We start from the raw sequence: 12228 nt of genomic DNA, 5'->3' as shown, positions 1-12228 counted from the left end.
GGTGATCTTTTCCCACAATGCATTGCTTAGCCTCCACACTGAGTATACGCTGTATACTCAATGTGAAGGCTCTGCTGCAGTTCCATAGCAATGAATGGCAGCAGCCAGCACACAGCCTTAACCCCCTGCGCGCCGGTTGCCTCCATTCATTGGAATGGGAGGTTAAACTAAACATCTCTAGCAGCTACTTACCTCTAGAGATGGCTGCTCCGGTGCCCTCCTTCTTCTTGCCTCGCTGCCCCGCCTCCCAGGTTAGTGTTTAAAGCGCTAGGTAGGCGGGGCTTGTGGCTTAGGAGAGTGTGGGCGGGTACAGGGCGGGGAGACGTGATGTCTCCCCTCCCAGTACCCGCCCACACTCTCCTAACCTGGCAGGGAGCAGCATGGAGCGGCAGCGAAGCAAAGAAGAAGGAAGGCATCGGACCAGCCATCTCTTGAGGTAAGTGGACACCAGGGGGGACTAAGTAGCCAGAGGATTAAAAAAAAAAATCCTCTGGCTACTTTAGTGATTCACTACACAGCGTGGATTCTAACAATTGTTAGATTCCATGCTGTATAGTGAATAGGATTGCTTTTAAAATCCGATCTCCGATTAATTAAAAAATCCCATTGACTTGCATTGGGATCGAGATCGGGTTCGAATGAAAAATGATCGGAAATCGGATTTTAAAATCGATCCTGAAAAGTCAAGATCGGCTCAACCCTAAAAGTGATGTAACAGAGGATAGGTAATGTTTATGCACTTGAGCACTCAGTGGCTCTGTGATGTGAGTTTCCTTGGTGTACCTGTTCCTTGATAGACCTGATAAACCTGCTCATTGCTTTCACGTCACAATTAGGCTAGGTTCACACATAGGAAAGTGGCACGGAATTTGTAAAGTGGAAAATTTCCGCTTCCCGAATTTCAGACAGATTTTATTAAGAATTTTCCAAAAAGAATAACCAAAATACAAGAATTTAAACAGTTAAGAGAAGGGGGGAGAGCAGTCAAATTAACAACTGGGAAGGGTGGGGGAAACACTCCTGATACACCAGGGCGATGTATAGCATATCAACAATACAGTCCAATGTGAAACTGTCATCGCTTGGCGATAAGGAACGCGCTCACTGACAGTACTCGTCCATAGACTTGTACTGGAGGGGTGTTTCTCACAGCTCAGCGTCATCACTGGGTGGTAAGGAAAGCCCCTCTGACAGTACAAAGCTATGTTAGAGTACTGTCAGAGGGGGCGTTCCTTACAGCCCAGCGATGACGCTCAGCTATGAGGAACACCTTTCTGACAGTGGGGAAATCTCGGTGCTCAAACTAACATCACTGATATCTCTACCACCGGGGCACATACCAGGAAAGCCGACAGTGCTCTGAATTCAGCGCACTGTCAGATTTCTAGCGGTATATAAAACTGCACTTTCATAAGGACATGAAAGGTCCTCTTTAAACAGACAGGCAATGAGTCATACAATAAACGGCAATGTAGTGTTGTAGTGAGGATGGAGGTCTTCTGGAATAAGTCCACTATGAGATGGTTACTCTTGTAGATCAGAACACTTTATTCCATGCTCCATCATGGCTCCCTGTCTAACAACTCCTCCCCCTAAGCTCAGCTCCTCCTCCCTTACTACCTCACTGTTGCTAGGCAGACAAAGCAGAATAAGTAAGCAGAACAGAACATACAGAACTTACTTATAACAACATCACAGGCAATATAACAAAAAGTGACATTAAAAAAGAGATGAACTAGCAACTGACACAGGGGAGTATGAAAGGAAGAACCAGGAGGGATAAGAGGAAAGGGAGAGGGACTGTTAAGGGACCAGTGTTTGGCTATAAGATTCTTGACAGTACACAGGTAAAGGAAGAAACTCAAGGATTTTTTGCTTAGAAGATAGGCCCAGGGACACAAGGACACTCCCTGAATAAAAATCTGTCAATACATGGCCCAAAATCCCTGTATTACAGGGCAGTCACAAAAATGTGGTATAATGAACTTACTGCATTGTGGCAGCTCCAGCAATTGGATGGAATAGACTGATTTTAAGAGTGCATCAGGGCTGGCGTGTAGTACTAGTGCATGAGTAGCTTATACTGTGTCTCCTTAAATGTCACGGAGATTGAGGACTTCGAGGCCCTAGAGCAGATAATTTGCCATTGGTCAGAGGAGATTGGTGTCCCCATAGCTGTCTCAAAGCAGGACATATATTGCTGGATTGGAGGATCTCAGTCCTCTGGGTGGGAGAAGTGCCTGCCCTGCAAAGTCTCTCAAGCTGAGTTGGGAGTGAGACCCATAGGCCACCATAGAGGGATCAAATAAAATGAGTAACCTACTGGTATTGAAGCCATTCCACTTCAGGGAGGCCCAAAGGGGAGGTGAGATATTCAAGAGGCCTGGGCTCCAAGGTAGCGGGATCAATTACATCAGCCACCAAGAACAGGAGAGTGGGTGACCATGTTTGGACCATAGAAGGAGGACCAGGTTCTATAGAAGGGTAACAATTGAGGATCATCTAGAGGTAAGAAGAAAGAATTTGCTGCAGTTAGTCCAGATGGATTTAGTGAACCGAATAGGGCCCAGCAAGAAAGGGGAACAAGGTAAGACAGGTGAGTAGGTCCATAGAAAAGCATTGGGATGCCTAGATGCAAGCCACAATTTTTCGATCTCCACCCATTTAGTAAATGCAGGAGAGCTGCCCAAAAGGGAATGTCCTGCAGATGGGTCGCCCAACAATAGTGGAAAATACGTGGGACCACCAGCCCCCCATTACCCCTCGCCACCAATCTCAGATTTAGGGATACAATGATGCCTGACATTCCAAATAAAATGGAAGATTGCTTTCTGGAAGTTTTGGAATTCAGGAGCACTATAGGCAGCGTTTCAAAGTAATACAGTAGTTTTGGTAATATGGACATCTTAACTGCTTTTACTTGGCATAAAAGGAAAATATGGAAAGGACACCATTTTTCTAGTAGAGTTTTAAGGTAACACAATAACTGAGGAAAGTTTGCAGCACATTGGGTGGAGTAGGTAGGTGGAATTTGGATCCTCAGGTCCAAAATTTGTGCACGGGCAGCCACTAGATCACACAGGGCCAAGAGGGAGAGACATTCTGCTAGGCAGGAGAAAAGGGTATTTATTCGGTTCACAAGTGTTTGGGTTTTGACCTGCCTATCCTTCTTAAGCTTAGACGCCAAAGCAGTGCAGTGCCCCCACATCACTGACTTGTGTGCTTTCCTTAAAGTGGTGGTTGAAGGCACAGAGCCCTGATTATCGTTAAAGTTATTATTAATCAAGTTATTAAAATTAATCAAGTGTTCGCGTACTGGAAAATAAGGCTTGTCAAATTTTAAGGCGTCATCCTCTCAAAGGGTACAAAGCTCACCTAGGGCCAGGTGAGGCTTGGCATTGGAACCCAGGCCTTTGACTTTCAACGATACACATCTAACCATGAGGAATGAGATGAGATAGGTATAGTCCAGGGGCGTAACTACCATAAAGGCAGTGGAGGCGGCTGCCACAGGGCCCGGGCCATTAGGGGGCCCGGTGACAGCCGCTACCGTTGCGTTTTTTTTTTTTTTAATAGGCCGTTACAGGCCCTATTCACTTGCCGACACTATACTGTGTACAGGGGCCACTATGGGACATAATACTATGTGAAGGGGCCATTAAGGGACATACTAGAGTGCGGAGGAGGGGGTCGGTCGAGGTCTTCGACGTCGGTGTCAGTTGGGGGGGGGGGGCCATGTCAAAAGTTCGCCACGGGGCCCCACCATGCCTAGTTACGCCACTGGTATAGTCAGTGTGGAAGCAATCTCTATTGGTCTACATTTTGGCTTCAGCTGGTGCCAGGTCTACAGGAGTGGTCTGAAGAGACCCCGGAGTATGATATACTGAAGTGGGGTGCTCTTTGGGAGTATTGACAAGGGCAGTTGGCTGCTTCAGTCCCGCAGCTCTAGAATCCATATTTTCTTTACTCATTCCTGCAGTCATGCCTTGAAAAGGGGCAAAAAATTCTTATATCCATCAAATACAACAAAGGGATTGAAAAATTATTTGGTTATATTTGATGGACATAAGCATTTTTTCAGTCGTACTAACAAAGTAACTTTAATTTGTTTCCCAAGATTTTGATCCCCCTGAATTTGCTAGGGCTCATTCCTCCCGCTCTGCTTCCACATACTGGGCTGAGAGGAATCTAGTTTGTCTAGAACAGATCTGTGGTGCAGCTTCCTGGAGCTCTCACTTTACCTTTGTCAATCTCTATAGATTGAATTTACGGAACTCAGAAGCCACAGCCCTTTGCCAGTCCAAGAGGACCCTCTCTAGGAGCTTTTCTTGTTATCTCCCTACCATTGTGCTGCTGAAGGATGTCTATTTACTGAGGGAAGCGTTGCTTTTATATGTTAATCTGTTTTCCTTAGTCCTAACACAAGGCTCCCTCCCTAGCTTAAGTTTTCGTTCTTTATAATTACACAGTTGGAGGGTTGGGGTATTCCCCTTCATATAGGTTGGGAGGGAGATACTTTAATCAAAACAATTCATTAAACATTCACTTTGTCCTCCTTACACACAGGGTCAGAATACCCCCATCATTGTGCTGCTGTTACGACTAAGGGAAAAACAGGTTAACATCAAGATCATCGCTTCCCTCATTAAATGGACATTAACTCAATGATGATCAGCAAACCATAGATCACAATGTGATTGAGAACTTTTAGTGGACAAAAAAAAAAAACAGTATGTTCAGCTATCAAAAAATTTACTTTGGATAAGAAAACTTTTAAGATAATTTTTCACACTAATTTGAGTAAGGGGTGTGGCCTATACAAGAAGGTGGTGTGACTTAGGATGTGACAATGTTTGCCCATATGTGGCTAAATTTGGGTGCAACATTGTGTGTGAAAGTAAGCAATTTTATAGGTGGTATAACACTTTTTAGAAAAAGCATTTGTTTTTTTAATTTTAAGCCCAGATCCCCTGGGGGTGTAAAGCCGCGGTTTGGCCATGGAATGAAGCGTGGAGTTATACAGTCCCTGCATAGTGGATGGGATTCCAGAAGGTTTCATATGTGCAGTGTGTCGTTTGTTAACCCCCTCCTCCCACCCGTTACGTTCCTTCTCTTCTTTCCTTTATTATTAGCAAGTTTGCTCTCCCTTTTCACATCTTAAGTAGCTTTTTCGAGAATGTTGGTTGTGACTTCCCGAGCTTCTGTGCCAGCTACAGGGGCATTGCTATGGGAGGTACCATTTTCCCCCGTCCGATGCCCCGCTGGGGTGTGCCCCCTTTGTTCCCCTCTCTCTATGCTTTGACCTATATTGTTTTCACTTATTGCAAGGTGCCGTGTCACCTAATGTGCTAATTTTTGTTGTTTATTGAGTTATTTTATTGAAATAGTTAATAAAAGCATTTAGACATAAAAAAGTAGAATAATTTCCTGTATTTGTTTCATACACAATTGCGATAACCATGCTAAGTAAAAGAGTCTATATCTTAAGCAGCCAATTTTTTTTCCTGATGAAATGTGGGAGTTTTGGAGCTAGAATATCAGTTACTGTAAACTTTTGCTGTCAGTATATTTCTCATTTAGAAGAGTAACCATGGAAACCCCATACAGCGGGAGATGAGATTGCCAATGTAAATAGGCTGGTATTATCAGCACGAATGTATCTGTGCTAAACTCTATGCTTTACACTATTCATATATGATTTAGGACAATCACCTGGTGTGTTCATATCCCAGGCTAAGGTATATAAATGTCATACACCATTCCCACTTCTCATTGGCCTTTTGCCTTTACTTGATTTTTTGACAGGTTTATGTCTGGATACTTGTTTTCATGCAATACAGATTGAAATATACATCTGATGGCCAGAGCCGTATTCAGTGTCCTGGTTATGACTCATATTCAAGTATACGATCACTCCTCAAGTATTGCCTTTAGAACTTATGAATTCATATGAAGATGCATAACTAAAAGGAGATTTACTAAGGTAAGTGTGCCGGCTTACTGTGTGCCAAAAACTACTTTAGGGTAAGATCCCACATAGTAAGCAATGGCTGAAAAGCGTGACGGAAACGCATCACATTTTGTTCCGAAGAGCTTTTCGCAGAAGGTACGCAGAGTTGTCCTCTGCAGACTTTCTGCTTCTATTATACATACAGTATATGGAAAACACCAACGTTTCCATAGGCATAATTGACACAAGTGAATTGAAATTTCACAATCTCCACTGTAGATTTTCTTCTACAATGTGTGGATGGGATTAGCCAGAATCGCAGCCAAATTGCGGCACTGACACTATGTGGGGCACTGGCCTCACAGTTATTATATGTTATATGTGTCACACTCAACTAGGGGATCGCTTCATGGATTAGCTTAATACTTACCAAAGCTTGCCAAAATTTTGGTGCAAAGTAGGTCAACCAGTATTTCGTGTAAAGTTAGACAAAAGTGTCAAAGATGCATCAAATTTATTATCCAGCATGAGCCACTATGTCAAAAGTAAGACATTTTCAGTCTAGTTTATATTTATAGTAGATAAATATGAGACAGGATTAGTAATTCTGCCATAGTAGTTAAATGTCTCAACTCTTTACATTTTTTTCTTTTAACTTTATCAACATGGGTTGGCTATTAGTATCCTATAAGGAAGTTATTTACTCAGAATGAACCTGTAAGAGCACTTTTATAGGAGGGCTGTGGTGTTGGAGTAGGTGTCAATTTTGTATGGTGTCAGAAGAAAGCTACTAGTTTGACTTCGACTTCAGAATAATACGGTAAATTATATTATATTGGGGCATGGCCAGGTTATGGCAGAGCATGGCTGTTTACTGCTGTGCTCCTTCCCTGGTCTACCTCTGAGCCCATGTTCCCTGCAGCTGACCTGCAATGGTTCACTGTCCCACGATGAGGAAACCAAAAAAGGGCCTTCCCCGGTCCTCTTCTACTCCTCCTCTTCTGTCTCACAGCAAGGCTATGAAAAAATGTATTGGCGGCTGTGAAGCTTTAGGAAGTCACAAAGGAGAACCCAAGATGGTGCTGGACTCTACTCATGCACCTTCTCCCTGCTCTGCTTTGCACACCACACAGCGGGCCTGGTCCTATTTCTCAGAACCCAACTTAGCTCCGGCCAGTGTGTCGGGAACACTGCTATCTACTTCTGCACCAGATCTTCAGTTCTCCTTTGGTGCCCTCTATCGCAGGGAGCCTGGAATGGCTCTAGCCTCCCTGGCATAAGACAAATTTTGATGTTGAATGGTCATCCCTTCCACCATCCTCTGCAGCTTCCACCTTTGGAATGCTGACTCAACCCAGCCAGCCACTAACCTCTGCTGTTAATGGGCAGCAGTCTAATGGCTGCAGTCAATCCTCCTCTTCAGTGTACTGTAGGTCTCTAAGATGAGCGGCTCTAACACCAGCACTGCCATTTCCCAGGTGACTGGGGTAGCTCATCCTGGCAATGTTATTAGTCTGGAAGATGGCCTCCCTAGCACCGAGGGTTTACCTGGACTCTCAGACTCTTGCCTTTCTGGACTTCCTGTTACCTCCATTGCTGACTCTATGGGGGAGTTGCATCAGATCAGCACTCACCTCAGTGTGGTCCCCACAAAGGTTGAAATGGAGGCCTATGTTACTTGTATAGAGTAGTCATACAATTCTGAACTTTTGGCTATCCATGCCAACGTTCAAAACCTTGAAGACCTGGTCAACACCATTGAGGCTTCCTCTAATACCTTCTCTGATAGACTGTCTACACAGAAATCCACTTTGCTAACTCATTCCTGTCAACTCCAATACATGGCTGATCTTTTTGATGATTTGGAGAATAGGCATAACAACATTTGCATAAGGGGGATCCATGAATCTATTGAACCATAATAACTGGACGCTACTTTACATGCATCTTTAACTCTTTCCTGAGAGTCCTCTTGGACTCGCCTCTTGAACTGGTTTCGGCTTCCCCGACATGAGTAATGGATTATAATCAATTGGGACTACCCGTTATTGTTTACTTGCTCTTGAATTAGTTGGGACGTTCTCTGGGGGTAATAGAGGTCATTAACACCTCTATGTGTGCTTAGTGTTGTTTTATGCCCCCTATATCCCCCGTCACCCCCCTGGGGATGTGTTCTTTCTTTTCTTTGTATACTACTCACACTTTGCTTTTTTCTTTCCCCTTCTCTCTCTTTTACCCCTTGCCTTTTATTTTTCAAAACTACCCCTCTTGGTTCCACAGCGTCCACCCAACTGTGAAGTCCAAGGGTGTATTAATTGCCTTGCATAGGCCTCTCCGATGCAAGGTATTGGACACGGTATTTGACACTGAGGGCAGGTTTGCTATACTGACGCTGCGCATTGGGTGCACTGTGGTTACCATAATGGGTTGCTACCTTCCCAATCAGCAGCAGATGGCTTATTGTAAGATCCTAATTGGTAAATCTATGGACGCATTGACTATTTTTTAATCAGTCATCAAGCCCTTTCCTGGTCTCCAGAGGCCCTGATTGGCTTGGCTATTTGGTCTGATCATGCCCCGGTTTTCTTTTCCCTTGAGATCCTGCACCCTACACCGCGCCTCTTTACATGGTGTCTGAATGATAGTCTCTTTAAAGACTCCACCTGTAGGAATGATGTTGGCTACATGATCCTTGAGTTTGAGCTGAATCATGCCCATGACCCAACTCCACTTCCATTGCAGTGGGAAGCCCTCAAATGTGCACTTTGTGGCTTCCGTAAAAAACATAGGAAAGAGAGAGACATAAGAAAGAGAGAGGTCGGCTTAGATTGTGGATTGTTTGGCTAAAACCCATTATCTTGAAATGACCCATAAACAAACCCAAGCTGTCATTCATACGGTAGTTCCACCCACATTGAGCTGCTGTGTTGTGTTATGATATTGTGGACAGCGCCTATAATACATTTATTGACTTCAAATGCAGTTCGATTATAGTATGTGCGACCTTTTCTACCTCTATGCCTCCTATAACTACACCCCTGAGGGATATCTACATACATTCCACCTAAAAAAAACATTATAGATGTCAATTTTTAAGGCAACACTTAAAAAGTAATGGAAAATGAAATCTTATTTTTCTTCTTTTCTGTCAAACACCATCCTGAATGTCATTTTTTTTATATGATGTGTAGGTGTTGAAGAGATCACTGAATTAGTCATGTTCTCTCTAGTTAAAAAAAGACAAATGTTACAAATGCAGCTTGAAACCAACTTTTTTTTTTAATTTTTTTACTTATAGTATGCACAGATTTCAAGTGCAAAAATATCTTTAACATTTAACACTCGTTCTGCATCTGTATAATGAAGTGGAAGCCGTCATAGAGAGGGTATTTAAATACATAACATTACATATCACTTCTTCCCATTTACTTACATTTTAGATCAGAAGTTATACCGGTACTATATGGCAAGTGCTAGATAAAACAATAAGTGGACCAGTGTTATCCTAATATGATGCATCCAGCAGTAGCAGTAGATAAGTAGCAGTTGTAGTAGAAAAGACTTAGGGTATGTTCACACAGAGTTTTTTGCAGGCGGATTTTGAAGCAGAATCTTCCTCAAAAATCTGCCTGCAAAAAGGCCTCGCATTCATTTCAATGGGAGTTTTTCCCCCTGCTAGCGATTTTTTTCAGCTAGTGGGAAAAAGAACCAACATGCCCTATCTTCCCATGGATTCCGTGGCTCGAGACTAACTCACTGTTGATTAGGCTCATTCATTCAGGCCTAATCAGGAGCGGGATGCCACTGCATTGCAATGGCATCCTGTTGCAGCTAGCCGCGTGGAGAAATGACACGGCGGAAAAGGTTTCCACCATGTGAACATACCCTTAGTGTGGCTTAGATGACTAAAAATTGATTTCTCTAATACTTTGTACTAGAGACGGACACAGTCACCTTGTTAGGCCCCTTGTTTTCCAATACAATACCTCGGAGGCCGCCTCAGGTTCCGATCCAAAAACCGGGTAGCCGCAACTGAAAGCCGGTGTACTGCATCGGCATCCAGCCGCACACTCTGCTCCGGATTAGGCCCAATGAATGGGCCTAGTCCAGAGGAGGGAGTGTTTTCAGGCCGAATCACGAAGCGAAACGGCCTGAAGAATGAGCACCTTGCTTCTTTTTCCCGGGAGACGGAAGAAACAGCTCCGGGAAAAAATACCTGAGCGGCTCCAATTGATTTCAATAGAAGCCGTCTTTTTGGTCAGGGTTTTGAGGCGAATACGGCCTCAAAACCCTGACCAAAAAACTCAGTGTGAACCTACCCTAACAATCCACAAGCCATGTAGTTCATTAGACTAGGTATTTACCTACAGTGAAATAGCACAGTTTGCACCAATGGTATGTCTCTCCCTGTATTGAGGTCAAATATGCATTTGTTGGGGGTTATTACATATGGTTTAAAAGTATCTCAGATTTGTTTGGTTTTTTTTGCAGCAGATGTCGTGTAGATCTTTTTCACTTTATTCTTTTTGCCTAGTCCTGAATTTTGCTCATACACTACCATTTTAAAGTATTTCATCAGGACTCGACATCCAAAAAGCACATTGATATGGGATTTTTCAAGTCAAGGCTATACTCAATTACAGTGGACCCTCAACCAGCTAAGTGTGTAGGTCATGTTCATGTATGTACACATATTTCATGAATAATTCTCTTGGCATCGTTTAGTTAGTGGGAGGAAACAAATGTACCAGAAAACAGACACTGTGAACATAAGGAGAATTCATTACAGGATGCTGGTTGCTAGGTTCGGCAGGATGCATAAGTATCTACTCATAATGTTTATTTCACAGTCCTTACTAACAGGGGCGTAACTACCATAGAGGCAGTGGAGGCGGCTGCCACAGGGCCCGGGCCATTAGGGGGCCCGGTGACAGCCGCTACCGCTGCGTTTTTTTTTTTTCTAAATAGGCCGTTACGGCCCCTATTCACTTGCCGATCCTGGCTGGGCCGGGATCGGCAAGTGACACCGTGGGCCCCACAAATGCTATCATTATACTCGGGGGTCTTTGCAGACCCCCGAGTATAATGATCGGCGGATCGGGAAAGGTAAGGGAACATAACAAACAGTGTTACTTACCTCTCCACGATCCTGCCAGGCCTCCTTTCTGACATCTCTGAAGTCACATGAACCCAGCCTGCGTCCCGGGTCATGTGACGTCTGACGTCATTTCATAAGGACGCCAGCGGAGAAGACAGCATGGGAGCCGGAGACAGGTAAGAAACAGTAATTTTTTATGTTTTTATTCCCCCCGGTCTCCTATTATTATACTCTGGGGTCTGAAAAGACCCCAGAGTATAATAATTGTTTATGGGTGTCCACTATGGGGGATAATACTGTGTGCAGGGGACAGAAAGGGACATAATACTGTGTGCAGGAGACAGCAAGGGACATAATACTGTGTGCAGGGGCCAGTAAAGGACAAAATACTGTGTGCAGGGGCCAGTAAGGGACAAAATACTGTGTGCTGGGGCCAGTAAGGGACAAAATACTGTGTGCAGGGGCCAGTAAGGGACAAAATACTGTGTGCAGGGGCCAGTAAGGGACAAAATACTGTGTGCAGGGGCCAGTAAGGGACAAAATACTGTGTGCAGGGGCCAGTAAGGGACATAATACTGTGTGCAGGGGCCACTATGGGGGATAATACTGTGTGCAGGGACCACTATGAGGGATAATACTGTGTGCAGGGGCCACTAAGGGACATAATACTGTGTACAGGGGCCACTAAGGGACATAATACTGTGTGCAGGGGCCACTAAGGGACATAATAGAGTGCAGAGGAGGGGGTCGGTCGAGGTCTTCGACGTCGGTGTCGGTTGGGGGGGGGAACCATGTCCAAAGTTCGCCACGAGGCCCCGCCATTCCTAGTTACGCCACTGCTTACTAATAAACCATGATCCTTATTTCTAAAAACAGGGGTCAACATTCTGATTCTTTCCATTTACAGCTGTCAAATGACCCACATTTCCCATCTCCTACTACTACTACATCAGCCTGAACAGTGTAGGAGAGAGAACGTCTCCAAATGTAGGCAATACGCTGAAAATTACTCACTGAAAAGGGGTTGTCCAGCTCAACGAAAAAGAAATAATAGATATGGTCTGAATAATAAAAAAAACATAATTCACCATTCACTGGTTTTCTGTCCCAGTGTTGTCAGCTCGTTCTCTCACATCTCTAGTCCTTGCTGGGCCAGAAGTTGTGACATTTTGTTCATGGC

This window comes from Leptodactylus fuscus, chromosome 3 (assembly GCF_031893055.1).
Source record: "Leptodactylus fuscus isolate aLepFus1 chromosome 3, aLepFus1.hap2, whole genome shotgun sequence".
Classification (NCBI taxonomy): Eukaryota; Metazoa; Chordata; class Amphibia; order Anura; family Leptodactylidae; genus Leptodactylus; species Leptodactylus fuscus.
This window is presented reverse-complemented; position numbering follows the sequence as displayed.